Source organism: Periophthalmus magnuspinnatus, chromosome 15 (assembly GCF_009829125.3).
Source record: "Periophthalmus magnuspinnatus isolate fPerMag1 chromosome 15, fPerMag1.2.pri, whole genome shotgun sequence".
In the NCBI taxonomy this organism is placed as follows: domain Eukaryota; kingdom Metazoa; phylum Chordata; class Actinopteri; order Gobiiformes; family Gobiidae; genus Periophthalmus; species Periophthalmus magnuspinnatus.
In genome coordinates, this window is record NC_047140.1 from 24,009,651 (window position 1) to 24,026,256 (window position 16,606).

Here is a 16,606-nt window from a genome sequence, read left to right on the forward strand (position 1 = left end):
GTAGACAGACTAATAATGCAGGATTACTCATGTGTGAATGAAACAAAAGACACATCCAGGTATGTTTCTGTGGAGGTAACATCATTATAACATGGCTTAAAGCTCAGAGGAGTCCATCTTGTGTCATATGCGACCTTTAAATGTGCTCTTTGGTTAGTGGGTGTAGACAATGGTTAGTCCTAGTTTAGTCCTGGTTTATTTCTAATTTAGATGAGTTTCAAAACACCTAATATTTTCTGAACTGGTGGGCTCCTTCCCGGTTAAAGTATGGTTTATCCTGGTTAAATTGAATAGCATCTGTTACTTTGTTTTAATTTTGTGTTAATCTTTGTTTATCGTTGTTTAGTTCTTGGTAAATTCTGCTCCTGGACCATATTTAGTCAAAACATGGTCCTGGTCCTGGTTGTGGTACTTTAGTTGTTTAGTTGTTTAGGCCGTCAATGGTGTCTTAGGTTGCCAAATGTTTTATTGATCAACTAATTATTTTTATTTTGAATATAAGGTTTTATATGCACAGCAGTAGAAAGGAGAAGGCATCGAGTTAGAGTTAGATTTATCACAAGCGTTTAATCTGCCTTCTCAAGATGCTATTTACTACCACTTTTCTGTGTACTTAGTTGTTTTTGTGGGAGATCCTAAGATATCGGAGAGCTTTGCCAGCGCCCCACCATCTTTTAGTTGATGAATTAATGCCCGGGGCAAGTCTTTAGTCTTCCAAAAAATATCTTTATTCCAGCGTCGTACTTGTCTTAGTTTGGGTTTTGTCTTGGCATGCCTTGGCACAGGCTTTGCGTTAACCTGGTTTATGTTTGTTCATTTTAGTCCGGGTTTACAAGTGGAAATAACACCCCCTGATGTGGCACTTGATTTTAAAAGTTTGGGGCTTTATGCACAAAATAATACTCCCATTGTTTGCATTTCTGTCTAATTAAAAGTTCCCTAACTGTAGCTGTTGGACATTGCAGCCATTTAAGGTGTTTGGGAAAATTATATGTTATTTCACTGTCTGTGTAGAGAAAAAAGGAAGAGACTGCTGAGAAAATGTGTGTGTGGTTGGCTGTAAGTGGCGTGGGTCCTCTGGAGAATGCCCACCATGGCAACCATACTCTGGGCAAATCTGTGCCGCTCTTCTGTAGCATCAGTGCAATGGGGCCACAGACCAAACATGGCGCCTTATACTCAGTACTCTTAGAAGTATACTCCCATTCTGTGCCATGACCTCCAAGTAATAGTTGTGACATTGGCCTGTAATTTGGAGAGGATAATAGGAAAATAACATTGTCTGTGCAGGCCCAGTGTTCGTTCATAGTGATTGATCATGTGCTTACGTATGTTCCCATGCAGTAGGTGGTCGCCAGGGCAGCACCCACAGCACAGAGGTCAGCTTTTTTGAGGGTTATGATTAATGAGCTTGGCAGGGGGTGGCGCCCCCTAGCTTCACATTGGAGCCAATAAAAATCTGACATTTCCACAGTTTTTAATGAGCTTCCCTTCCAGTATGTTGAAGCATGTTCAGAACAACATGCAACTGTAATTTATGCAGCCTTTGATTCTTAGCTATTGTCAATTCACTATTTTAAAATGTGTATGGATACTTAGATAATATGTAGTATTTTTCAGGACTGTATACACTCAGTTAGGAAAGTTTTGTTTATTATTTTTTCTTTCAAAAACAAAATATTAACAAAATATTGACTGACTTTTAATCAGTGCCATTTAACACAAAATAAATAGTCAATTTTCTTCACAAGCTCTGTCCAAAATCAAATCAAATTTTACTGACAGAGGACTGGCTGTCAATGTCTTGATTAAAAAATAGAAAATTAGAAATGATTAAATCTCCATTAAAATGTGATTAATTGCTCAGCCCCACTATACAACTTAATATTCATTTTATTCAAATTAACATGGATGGATGGATTGTTGTAAGTGCTTTTTTTCAACACCTGTGAATTCAAAAGGGATTTAAAGTCCCAAAAGAGCTGTTTGCACACAACTACTGTAGACTTTATAGGCATTTCTCTGGGCTTCGGACTGGCACAAAGAGTTCATATCATCCTATACTGGCGCCCCCTAGCTGCAGCCTGGTTTCATGCAGCCACAGTGCCAGTGTCTATCTTGATTCAGCAGCACCATTACCACTCAAATCCTCTTAGGTCTCCCTCAGTCACAGTCACCCACACACCCCAAAACACAACCTCAGAATCACACAGAGGGGTAGGCTTTTCTTTTCACTGCACATAGTGGTTAAATATAATCTATAGCCTCCTCCTGTTTAGTCTGTTCTCAACGCACCCAGCCTACACTATAGTTTGGATCCATGAGAAAGAGCCGTAATATTTCATTACTTCCACACACAGTTATCATTACAAAACACTACTGACAGTCACCATGTCTTGTTTAGTGTCTGCTGCGTGAATGATAAGGTTTTCTGCTTTATATTTTCAGACTCGACTGGATTAGTATTTATAGTTGACTGAAAAATGCATTTTGGATGTTTACTGAAGGCTTCAATAACATCTTAAGAAATAAAACAGGCTGAGAAATGCATAGAGTTAACTAAATAGCATTGTTTAAATTTAATTAAAGAAGTCATACCATGCTTTAGTCTGCTATATAGTTATAATCTATGACACCCCTGGATCATTATGCTATATTTTGGATTATTTTTATTTTTTTATATTTTTTTGGTGCAACGTTGTTCTAAAAAACTTTAATAAAAGAAACAAGTCTGTTAGCTTCCAGGTTGGAAAATTTATGGAGTCCAAAGGGAGCCATTTCCTGTGTACCCCCTGCAGTATGTCACCGTAAACATCATTGCAACAAAATGAGAAGGAAAAACAATTATAATATGGTTAAACGCTATAAAAAGTTTTGAATAATAGGTCCTTTAATGAATGACAGTAGTAGTTGTTGTATAGTATAATAGTATAATAGTTGTAGTAGTAAATGGACAGCTTGGGGCTTCACATATTACTAGTAGTAGTAGTAGTAGTAGTAGTAGTAGTAGTAGTAGTAGTAGTAGTAGTAGTAGTAGTAGTAGTAGTAGTAGTAGTATTGGTAGATACAGTGCCAGGTTATATGTCAAAAATAATTGTATGAAAAACGTGTTATCTAACAAAGACTACTACTCATGGGGTGAATCTTCAAGCGTCCTCCATAGCGTGAGATGACAGTTTGTGCAGAGGAGAAGTGGGAATTGCAAGCCTTTGCGTTGGTCGCGTGTTCTCATGTGTGTATTTGTGAGTGAGTTTGTGAGTGGGTTAGCATGTCCTGGGGCGGTCCATGGCTCTCCCGCCGTCACCCGGGCGATACCGGATGGACAGGCGAAGCACTCCTGTCACTCCGCATCTCCATCACCTGCTCAATCTTTTCTCCTCTGCCAATCTGCTTCCCAGCCTCCTGCCACCTCCCTGCATGCTCACAAACACACAAATCATTTTACATGTTTCTATATATACCTGTACATTTCTTATGCTCCATCAGTATGTAATCAATTACTGAGTGGTGCTTGTATTTCCGTGTAACAAGGGAGGATTCACACTGCACAGGAAAAAGGGTCTCCGCGGGTGTCAGTATTAACAGGTTGGAGCCAATAGACGTGTGACATTTCGACTGCTATAATGAGCCTCCAGCATGTTGTAGCGTCTCAAAGCGCAAAACTACAGACAGGCGTAGAACATATGGGATTGATGCATGCACAGAATCATGGCAATTATATTTAAAGTCAAGAGATGTCCAAAACTATTTATTTATGAAAGTTTTTCAAGTAATTTTCCAGTGAAATATACTACTGTACCATTATAACTATATGTAGTATTTTATTTGTGTAAACTACATGACCACATATAGAAGATAATGGCTAATGAGATGGTCAAGTGTCTGATTGTTCTAATAACATGGCAGTGAAACTAAAATAGAATATATTTTGAGTGATGTCCCTTTAGGGAAATTTGGCCTCTACATTTGACCCATTCTTCAGTGTCACTGGTGTCACTTGTCCAGAGTAGTGGGCAACTACAGGCAGCTACTGCTCGGGCACTCATTTCCACATCTCGACCTGAGTGAGGACTAACTAGCCTAGCTCAAGCTGCATGATTTGGGTTTGCATGATTTGGGTGGTGGTCCCACAGAATGGAATAATGAAATAAAATATAATTGTTTTAATAGCAACAACTGTATAACATTATATTTTAAAATGGTTGATTGTGAGGATCTACGGAGTTAGAATATTGATTATATCATTTAATGGATTGCAAAGATATGATCTAATTACCCTTACTGATATCCCTGAAAAACATCAAACAAGATAATTATTCTCCTCAACATTGTCCATGAATTCTTTATAATGAATATGTACCTCACTTCTCTTGTCTGATCTAACTGCAGATAACTTACAGTACAGTGGCAGAGTTGTTGTGCAAAGACAGATCTTGTACCACATCCCAGCAGTCTAAATTTTTAAAACCAGTCGTGCGGACTTCTTTATTTGTGTGCGAGAGATGAAAGATTCCCAGTGAAGCATGAGCCCTGAAGAGGAATGCGTGCAGAGCTTGTGTGAGAGATGAGGCCTGTTAGTTACAGCGTCTCCGTGGCGACTACAAAGGAGCAGGCGGCAGAGACATGCAGAGCTCCACAGGTGCGATGTCTGCGCTCCCAATCCAAATATCTAAACAAGAAGAAGTCTGGGAGCCAATATGTGTGAAAGGGAGAGAGAAAAGGCTTATGAGAATCTACATAGAGCCATATTGGTGTCATTCTTAGCAGGGACAACACATGCTGGTTTCTACCTCCTGTTGCCTCGCACGCCTCAGAGCAGTGATGGCAGTGTTACTCATTGGTGATTTAACAAAGCTCCATCCTATTAAAAGACTGACCCATTCTGCTCCCTGTGTCTGTCTGGACTGGCGAAGTGTCACTGCAAAGTCAGATGGTGAGCTGCATGACGCCTCACACTTTGGATATGTTTTTTTTTTTGTTTTTTTCTGGTGATATTTGAACCTACACACAATGCACAATCCCAATTTGTTTATAACCAAAGGTGCTCTATGTAACTTTTCTGGTTGGGGGTCGGCCTACTTGTCGCCATGGGGATTTTATTACGTCACCTGAAATCTATCTTTATTACTTTGCCTGAAATCTACCTTATCTTTCTTACATTTTGTTCAATTATAAATGCTCATGTATTTTTCCTATGAGTGAAGCCATTATTCCACAGATATGACCTGAAACTGGGCCTGAACATGCAGCAATTATATCTCATTATCTCCATGGAGACAAACAGTCAATGGACTCTCCACCTGAAAAGTTAGATCAGACTACTTTTATTTAACAGCAGTATATCTCTATGTTTAATTATGGAAATTGGCATCTCTGCCCAAAGTCAATGGTTCTGTCTCGCGACAGTAGACTCAAACTTTTATGATTTGCTCTCTTACTGCTAACTCTTGTGGCACTAGTCACCTATCATAAATTCAATACACAGTGAAAACAAGTATAAACACATTTTCTGACCATTACTCCACCTTGCGAAACAAAACAGCCACTACACGCTGAAGAAATGCTGTACTTCTTTGCACCACTAGATGGAGTCACGAGCTACAACCTTGACAGTGCCATCCTCTTTATAATTGGGAACGCCCTGTATTCCCTGTCATTGAGTCTGTGCATGTAGGCGTGCATAGTTGATGTCTTCCATTACTTTCCCACACAAGCCTTTGACAAATGAATCTAAACTACACATAACCTTTTTCCAAATCAGCAGCAGTGGCTTCTTTAACCACCTCTCACTCCATCCTCTCCTCTTTGTAGAGAATTGTTTTCAGTCTGATGAAGATGAGGTCAGTCTGAATATCAATCACTCAACGTAATTGTCCTTTAAGGAAGGCAAGGAGAGACTGTCTCTCTCCATCCATCTCTGTCTGTTTTGACCTGCTCTGTGCATGTGTATGTGTGTGTACGTGCGTGTGTGTATGTGTGTGTGTTTGTGTTTGTGAGTGGGGGATACTGGGGGGCTTTCTCTTGAGAATACAGATAATGAAGTTTATTGGTGCTGTACGAGACATGTCCAAGTCATAATGCTACACAACAATACTAATGATCTCTATTAAGATGCCTATTTTACTTGGGTCCAGGTATTGAGACCTGCACAACATATAGCAAACTTGTGTATAAGCAAATGCAACGTAAGTAATGTTATAATGTTTTTATTTTTTGTGCCATTATGTTTATTTGACATAATTATGTTAACTGGTTTGTTCTTTCCTTAATTTGAGTGATATGATTGATAACTATATAAAATACCTATATAAAAATGAGTAGCAGTTTTTGAGATTTAGATATTAAGATGCAAGTGGAGCTACTAATTTTGTATTGGTTTGATCTTGGTTTGGTCAGTAGTGAATCAAATACTCAAGTAAAAGTATAGGTACAGAGACAAAACATTACTCAATAAAAAAGTATCACATGAAAGAATCTACTACTAAAACTATTTAAGTACCCATTTAAAAATGTACTTTTGGCCAACAGTAACAATACAAATCAATTTATCAATTTTTCAAATTATTTTTTCTAATTTTGTTTGCTCAAAGCTGTAGCTTGAAGTCAAAAACTTGAGTCAGGATGTTACCGCGAACATGGTACAAATAACCCCTCAAATCATATGAAAATTACTTTTTACTTTCAATCCAGTTAAACAGTGTAGTGGAGTAGAAAGTGCAGATACCTGCTCTCAAATGTAGTGAAGTAAAAGTAAAAAGTATCCACTGTAAAATGTAGTTAAGTAAAGTGCAGATACCCAAAAAGTCTACTTAAGTACAGTACTTCACTACTTTTATTTTGTTACCTTCCACCACTGCATTTGGTCTTTGCGGAACAGAATTATTCAGCACTTAATTCCCATATCAGGCCTATTAGCACCATAGAGCATGCTTAGGTTACATGTTGTTAAATCATTCTTCATTTGTCCAGCGCAGAACGTTCTTACTATAAGTGCTCTCTCTAATGATGAGCCTTGTTAGCTTACGTCACCGTGGCTGTTGTCATATCTGATTCCTCCCTTCTTCACGCCTGTGTGTCATTACCCACTCATCCTGTGCCCCGTCGCTCAGAGCTGCTCCCTTCCCAGCGTCTGTAGGATATCATCTGAAGAGCCTTTGAGTCAAACAGAAAAAACCCAGGAGTCAAGGGAGGGCAGAGAAGAAAAGCGTTTTGTTGTTTGTTTGCGTTTTGCCTCCTCGCAGGACGCCCCGGACAACACTGGTGGGAATGAGAGCCTCTTAGAGTAGCCAAACATAACCCCTTTTATATTTCTCCACTTCAAAAGTATTTATCTTGCCCCCTCTGCCCGTTCATTTTGGGGAGTTGCGTCTCGGGATAGCAGAGGGCACCGATGGGGGGACAGTAATGACTAACTCGGTAAAGGTAATGATAAAGTACACGCTTTAGTCTCCACTTTTTTAGTCTCCACTTTGGCTGGAGGTTGCAGCTTCAAAAATTACAGTTGTTCATGGGTTTTAGAGAAGGAACTCTGCGGGCAGACACAGACAGAGAAGCATGTGGTCCATTATAGTTGTTCTAAACTTTGTATATGGAAAATAAAAAGACCAAATGCACTCCTGATTATAAGTAACTATGTGTGCATTATGGGGTACTTCCTGGGCTGTGTACAGTTAGTTACAGACTAATCTACAGTACACAGACATGTGAATATTCTGATTCATCTTAATTTACAAAAGGAAAGTTTCGACACACCAACATAAGACTTGCCTCATCATTTGTTGCAACCACAGACTGTATAAAAAAGTGGACTAAGGGAGTGTGATGTCACCCATAACGTTCAGCTCCAGTCAAATGAAGCTCATCGAGGCTAGACGTTATAGGGATGAATTTGGAGCCGAGTTTCGCATTTGGAATTCCGACCACAAGTGTCATAGCAACTGAAGAACCAATCAGGAGTGAGGTTGTTGAACGTAATGCCTCTTCCCGCTCGCACCACTGTTTTGGTGCTTAACAACGCTGATTTGTCTCTTATTAATGTTCATATCTTGATTTACGGACAAAATAGCTAAATAAAAATACCAGCATCATGTAGAACGGGATAATATAAACATTTTAAGACCAAAATGACGAGCGTGACAGCATTATTTACGAAGAGAAGGTTTTCTAATGTAAAGTGAATTGGAACCAAAGTCGATGTCAATGGAACCGGAAGTGCGCCCATGATCACTTCCTGTTTGGAGTGCAGCGCCTAGCAGGTTAGCTATGTCCGTTTGTATATACAGTCTATAGTTGCAACATAGAAAAATTAACAGTGATACTAAATTTAAACTATGATACAATAATGGCGTGTATAGTAAAAAAAATGCATGTGTTTGGACAGAGGGAAGAAACTAAGTAACCACAAGGAGAATTATGTATGCAAGAGCGCTAACCACTCTGCCACTGTGCATCCATAATTCATCTGAACATTTCTATTAAGTATTCAAAAGTGTAATATGCTTTATTATAAACTACTTTTTTACTGTTGTTTTTCTTTTTTATAAATGTATTTTATTCACAGAACATACTGAAAGTGCTATAAATAATTAACTACTCAAAGATTTACAGAAACAATGAGTCTACGTTTTTATTTTTGCATTTTGCACTATAGCACTTTTTCACATTGTTCTGGCATTATTTTGAACCTCTCCCTTAGTTTTGCCTGATGGTCTGTGAGCTCATGAATTAAGAGTGACTTGTATGAATGAACTTACCACAGATCAAGTTGTAGCGGTCTGTATTATTCCCATAGCTGCACTCTCCCTCCCCTTATGTTTTTTCTGACTGGCTGTGTCTAGGCTTCTCTATATCGCCCCCTCTTGTCACTTCTGTCCCTGTCTCACCCACAGCGTTACACAGACAAAGGCCATGTTCACAGTGCGGACCAAATCTGATTTTTGGTGACCTAGATGTGATTTATTCAAGAGTGTTGGTGCAGTTCACGTCACATGCAATCCAGTCACTTAACGTCATGGCCCGCACGTCTCTGGACCAAGTTTTAACAACAATAAAGAAAAAGAAGAAGGGATAATGGTTGTCAAGAAAAACTGAAAGAAAGAGATGACTCAACAAGAAGATCGGGGTAAAAAAGTAGATGGATTTTGCACTAAATGGCTTGGAACAGAACAGAAGCACTTAATGATGTGTTATGCGTTATCATTTTTAATATGGTGCAGGAATTTATGAATCTGACTCGAGCCAAATTCCTAAAGCAGTGATACGAATCCCGACCCAATTCTGTCATTTTTGTGCCCCTAAACAAAATATTATGTTTTTGTTTGAAATTTCACCCTTAACAACATATTACACAAGGGTTAGTCTAGCGTTAGAGTCATTTAGTCCCTTACTGTTACACGCTTGTAAGGCAAGGTACTTAACGCAGAGCACAAGGTATATTTGCCATCTGCATTTGACCCATGTTTTAATATTGGGGTAACAGGGTAGACCTATCAGGAGCACTCATGGACCTATCTCTACATCTGAGTTAAGTTAGGAGAGGACTACTTAGCTAGGGATTAGTCTATTATGTATGTTTTCAATGTTTACTTTTGTCTTTATTTAAATGTGCTTTGTGACTTTTCTTATGGAGGGTCCGCCATCTTCTTGTTTCCATGGAGATGTTATTGGCTTGCCTGTAATGTTTGGCATGTAACATCACAGTATGCCACATGCCAAACATGCTGTCTGTGGAGAGACAAGCCCACTCAAAGATTTCATGTTGGTTATTTATTTATTTATTCATTGATTTATTTTATGTAAAACAATAAAACAAACTCATGTGACAAACATGTGGTTGGCTGTCCATCAGAAAAGTTACATAGTGCACCGTTAATTAGTAACTCTAATTTAGTCCTTTGTCAGTAACTGCTTCTTTCAAATGAGACTTGAGTTTAAAGAATCAATTCTCACTGTTCAACAGGTAATGCTTTGGAGGAGCTCCATATTTCACTCCATTTAACATTTATCTTCAAACACAACAGTGCCTACAGATGCTCAAAGACGCACAAAGACATAATCAAAGCTTCTTAAAATAATACTTAAACACAAAACAAGCCGTTCTCATCTCCCACAATTCCTCTGCCGTAAGCCTCTCTCTTCTTCTCCTTCTTTAGACTTTGCTGTCAATAACCAATTGTGTGGCGCCCCCTCCCACAGCCCTCGCCCTCCACTCTCCTCCCTTTGTCCGCCATTGATCGCGGCGTGTTCAAACATTGTCGGAAAAACACAGGCTGTCATTCTTCCAGTTTGATGAAAAAGGAGGCAGACAAACAGAGACAGAAGATTTCAGGAGGAGTTGACTTATACTTAGAGTGCCTATGCAGTGTAGGATGAGGATAGTGATGTAGCTTAATTAAAGGAATGTGGTAAGTGACAGTAATGGTACACAGGTGGCACAGTATATAGCAGGTCTGATATAGTTTACCTGAATATTTATTGTCTCAAGTAGGTATGTCAGTGTTTAAGGTCCTATATTACGCAAATGGACTCTTGTGAGCTTTAAAACATGTTATAATGTTGTTACCTCCTCAAAAACATAACTGGAGTTGTGTTTTGTTTCATTCACATGTTTGAGTAATCCTTTATTAGTCTTACATCTTCAAAGCTCAAAATGCTCAGCTCCACCTTGTGATATCATGTAGTGTTAGGTTTGAAGTTAACAGATACAGATTTTATATTTAGTTCAGCAGAGACTGACATTTGGAATCCAAATGATTCTAGTGAAAGTGTATGGAGTTTAAAAACACAGTGGAGCACTTCCTGTATCGCCACATGACATCACAAGGTGGAACAGAGTGTTTTATGATTGAGAGAAGAACTCAGCCTAAATATGCAGGATTTGAGTGTTAAACATGTGTGAATGAAACAAAATACAACTCCAGGTATGTTTTTGATGAAGAAACAACATTAATTTACATGGTCACTATTACAGCAACATGTGGCCAGCTTTGTGAAATTCAGATTGAAAAATGTAAAGTTAATTTGGGGTGCAAAGCCAGATAAAAACCACTTCAGATTTGATTTAACCTTCTGGAGAATAGATGAATGAACTCTTGTCTTTCAATAGGATATGACCCGAAACTGGGCTAGCAGGTAAACAAAGTCAGGTCAGTGTCAGGCTGTAACTCCTCCCTTAGGGCAGGACTAATCTAGTTCAGGGCGGCATAAATTATAACTCCTAAGACCACCGGATGGAAGTAAAAATGTCTTAATTTCAAAAACTCTGTCCAGATGACTACATTTGAAACCAGATTGAAAAATGACAAATTGCTTCTAAAGCTGTCACAAATACTGTCTTTTGAATATCGGTTTTATTGTTGCAATTTCTGATTAATCTTGAGATCCCTCACCTAGATCTTGGTTTTGTCTTTTTTTTTTTTTCACTATGAGATCAATCAAATTTGAACTTAGTTTCTGATTCTATTCATTTTGGATGTATTCACAAGTTGAGTCTTGGCTTAGATTTTTTTTGTCTTAAGATAAAGTTTTGAGTCTTGTTTTTAACCAGGTTTTGTCCTAAATGGTAAATGGTCCCATTTTTATATAACACTTTTCCCCTTTCGAGGCACTCAAAGCACTTTGCAACAATGAACCACTCACCCAATCACACACACACACATTCATACACCAAAGTACGCAGACACTGGGGGCAAGGTGGGTTAAGTTCCTTTCCCAAGGACACAACAACAGAAGTCATCTGTGGGAGTTGGAATCGCACCGCCAACCTGTGGGTCAGTCAGTTTGACTGCTCAAGATGTTTGTGTCGAGAGCCGGATTCAAAACGCCAACCTTCAGATCACTGGACTCAACCAACTGAGCTACTGTCGTCCTAATGAATGTAATGTTGTTAAGTTGTGTTTAAGTTGTAGATTATTATTTGTTTGGTCCTAGTTTTGTCTGCCCCAACTTTCTTCTTTTAGTGTCTCTCTTTGGTATGTGAAAGCCAAATACTATGTACTTGTACTCGATGTGAAAAGTTTCAGAATCACTCCATTAAAACAGTGGTTAAAATGTGACTTACTTAGACTTCCCCTTTCAAACTTGGTTCTCCTTGTCCCCTCACTCTGGGATAATGGACTTGTGGCGTTTAAAGTGGAACCTGTGTTTTTAGGGCAACGCACGCAAACATCCATCAGACCTCAGCAGCCGGCAATTTGTGCAGAGTGGAGGCGCCTTAAAAACAAGAACAAGTCCTTCTCCATGCAGCTGCAGTGTTGCCTTTTATTACTGATAATGATAGGCAGTTTGGAGCAAAGGCTTATGGGTATGCTCTTTCTTCAAAATATCCACTCGCAAGATGACAACCTATTGTTAGCCAGTACATAGTCAAGCATTTTTATTCATGCATGCTTAAGACAGTGCAGCGGACACAGTGGAAGTGACAGGCCGCTCTGTATGCAAGTTTAAATGCTTAATTTAGATGAGGTTCACATCGGGTGGAGTTGTTTTGGATGGGCAGCAAACTATGATATGTTTTTAGAGTCAGCAACATTGACAAATTAGCATTAAACTACCATAACTTCAGTACATGACATGAAACTGTGCTTAGTGCTGCGAAAGCTAGTCAATATTGGTCATTTTTACTAGGGCTGGGCAAAACAAAATACTCCTCCTGTTGGTCATGCTTTGAGTGGTGAGTGACTCAGTTGGGTTTAACCAATAACAGAGATGAGTGAACGAACTGAAGAAGCATTTTCTGATGGAGAATATGATGGAGTATTTTGAGCTCTGGAGATGTAGACAGACTTATAATAAAGGGTTACTCAAACATGTGTGAATGAAACTAAACATGACTACAGGTATATTTTTGATGAGGTAACAACATTATAACATGGCTAAAAGAATCACTTATCTGTTAAAGCCTTTAGATTTTAATATCAAATGCAATGCTACTGTACGAGTGCTCTATATGAGTTTAATTTAAATGACAAACCATACTAACCACTGGGACCTGTTGCCTGGAAACTATAAAGCCTATGTAGTTTCTGACAGAGACAGCAAAGCGCCGAAAGGCTTACATGTTCTGGTTGAATTGCTGTATTATTTTTATGTTCCCTTTAGAGTTAAGGTCAAAAGGTTTGAATAAGGGTTGAATAATTGCACCACATTTCCACATTTATAATGGTGTATGGTTGAAACAAATGTTACTTTGTTTTCTAAAGAAACCTAGATACTGACAGATTTTTTAGCCAAAAGAAAATAACATAAAAATACAAAGCAGGTATAAATCATTCAAAAGGTTTTGATGGATAAAGACAGGCACATGTCAAAACAAACTGTCGAGTATCCAATCATATTTGTCTTATGTGTCCTGTCAGCATCTCTTATAGACTTTTATGTCTTTAACTTTGAAGGATAGGATGAAAATGTTGTGTTGAAGTACTGTTAAAATAAAGTAGATTAAATAAATTCCAATGGCATACCTCCACCAAGGCACTGTCTTGATCTCGCGATGTTAATCCGTTTATTATAGACCTAGACTCAGGATCACCGTCCATCTTTAAAGGATCATATAACGCTTTTCTCTAATCTATGTTATAACGTTGTTTCCTCATCAAAAAGATACATGAAGTTTTGTTTCATTCACACAAATTAACACACAAGTCCTGCATATTCTTCTTCATATGTTCTTCTCTCAAAATGAAAACACTCTATTCCACCTTGTGATGTCATGTGGTAATAGACGAAGTGCTTGTCAATATTACTTGGGGTTACCAACGTAATTAACAGTAAGATTAAAAATGTAGAGGAAATTAGTGCAGTAATCTGTTTTAATTTGACGTTTGAATGCAGTATTGAGCGCATAAGTGCTATTACATATGATGCTTATGAAACCCTAAAACATGATTAACTTCAGTAATTATCAACCCACTTTTCATATTTAGCAGCGCTGTGCCTGTGGGTGTGTTCAGTTCATCTCAGGGTCACAGCCTCTTGAATAAATGCAGTTAACAGAATCCACTGGAGGAGCAGAGACAGATACAAAATGACGCTTCATCCAGAACTTGACCTGGGCCCGGAGCAGCTGTTGTCCTACAGTTCAGTCCAATACACGCAGTTCCCAAACACTCTGTACTGCCACCTTGGGCCATAGGAGGAAATGCAACTATAACTCAAAAAGATGGAAGCTTTAATAGTAAATGTAGGTCTGTTTTTGAGTAAAGAAATTCTTGATCAACTAAAGATAAGCTCTGGGCGTTGATTCATTGTCTAAAATGGGGTGTGACATGGTACTGACGAAAGCTCTGATTAGGATGATGAGGATTTTGACCAAAACCCACAACGTATACAGAAGAGTATTAGTAAACAACATCTTCATAAGTGAAAAAACAGCTTAAACTGTATAGCAACTTCCAACACTTGAGCTAATTCTGCTGTTCTGTATATAAATCAACATAATCCTGATATACCATCGAGCTGATTAACTGGCTACAGCGAAAAAGTCTGCAAAAAGATAGTTTACAGCAGTGTTGAAAAAGCTAATTTGTCCTTATAAAAGTGTACGCATTTTATTTTGTTGTACTTTTTAAATTTTTACATAATTTATTGTTATTGTAAATATTCTTTTGATTTGTTTTATTTATACTGATTGTCCCAGCTTTTATGGCCTGGGTATTGTCTTAACCTGTCTGTCACTAAGTCTGAAATCCTATTTAAATCCTACTTCCTCAGTGGTGCTTGTAGCTTTACCACTGCTGACTGGGTAAGACAGAGCAGGGGGTGGGAGGGGCGCGGTACAGCACTGTCCTAAAATAGATGATGGTATCTTCTTAAGTAGTTTCTCTTGTTCCCCAGTTGTAGAATAACAGATCAGTTCAGGTCTTGATACATTTTGAAGACTAAATGCTCAGGGCTCATTGTCTGAAAGCAGCCGTGTCTTTGGTCGGTCCTCAGTGAATGTGATAAAAAGATTGGAGAAGTTTCTTGCTGTAATCGTGCCAGAAAGCTGCTAAGAATATCAGGAAAAAGTTAAAATGTTTTACTGGTTCATTCCTGAAACTTTTAATATTTTATTTACACAAATGAGTCATGGCGCTCAAAAACTACTCGAGAGTGAATAAGAGATTTTGTACTAGTGGATGGGTTATTTTAGGCTACAAGCGAACATTTAGTCCTTAACATTGACATGTTAAAACCAGCAAAATATTATACTTAATACTGAAAATACTATTCAGGTAGAAAGATGAGTATTGTTGGTGTTGTTGTACTGGCTGGTACTTCTAATACTATAATACATTTTGATTAAAGGTGTACTACATGCACAACTTTCCAGATGGTCCTGCTTGTCGCCAAGGAGATGTTATCTCCTTGCCCTGTATGTTCCACAGTATGGCATTGAACATCTTTTTCTGAAGCAAGTGACGCCATCAAGTTCACAAGAAAAGTTATATAATGCATCTTTAAATATTTAAATGCAGAAATAATTTGACAGCTGCAGCTAGACGATATGCCAATTTCCTAATCCTGCTATATTTCTGTGTAAGTTGCATTTATTTCACTTTGGCAGTTCTGGCATCTGACAAGTGGACCCACCCTTGCCAGTCTCAGTCTTCTCTGGTTGAATTCACATTAAATTTATGAGCTCAACATGGTCTCTTCATCTGGAGGGTCAGAACATTAAGATTTTATAAGAACCTGAGAGAACCGCAAGCGAATCTCAGCAGAACCCAACCGTAAATGTCTGGTACTAAATAGAGAGTGTATTGTGTGATTTATAAGGTATTCGGTATGCATTATGCTATATGGGACAGATAATTCTTTATGGGCCATGGGCACTTTATAAAACTATTATTACCTGTATAGTTCACCTGGATTTATGGCTCCGCTGCGGCGACCAGATGTAGCCAATAAGACGATGGCGGCATTGATAAAGTGTCGCGGGATTCGCTTGTCATTATTGAAGTAACAAGTTGGGGGGAGAGAGGTCAAGAAATACTATGTCCTTCGCGAGAGGAGAGGAGAGGCTGTGCCAACGGGGAAGTGTCAGATCGGAAATGTCACGAGATAATGTGCGATCAACGGGAGCGGACTTGGGAAGGTCAACCTCTCTCCTTTCCAGCTGAGAACTATAGACACAGAAAGAACCACGAAGTCTGCATTGACCAGATTAGTGGCAAAAACCAGGCAGGGGAAATGTCACACTATATGTTGTCTGTTTACTGTCAGCAACTTAAAGAAACGACTTAAAGAAGCAACTTAAAGCAGCACTATGTATACTTTTGAACATTCAGGCTCTCCTGCTGGTGGATACTAATATTCCACTTCCTTTGCAAAGTTCTGGTCAGTTATACTACTAATACTTTTAAATACTGTTCCACCGTGTTTTTAAACTACAGAGTCCATTGCGAAATATAGGACCTTTAAGTAATCATCATTGTTTTTAGTTGACATTAAGGGATCCGTACTTGCAAATATTAAAGATGCTGATTTTTACTGTCGTAAACGTGAAAAATAGAATACTTTTCATTTTACAGTTTGCAGTGGTCCAAAGTTATTCTTCATTTACGTTATGCATTCTGAACATCCTTGTTATTAACTGCTGAGTTTGTAAGCGCATGTCACTACTCTC

The 16,606-nt window shown here is 38.6% G+C and overlaps 1 protein-coding gene across 1 annotated transcript in view; it reads left to right on the plus strand.

The window, feature by feature from the left end:
- Positions 1 to 16,606, plus strand: part of unc5b (unc-5 netrin receptor B) — an 82,835-nt gene that overhangs the window by 44,985 nt on the left and 21,244 nt on the right. The gene's annotated exons all lie outside the window — the stretch shown is intronic.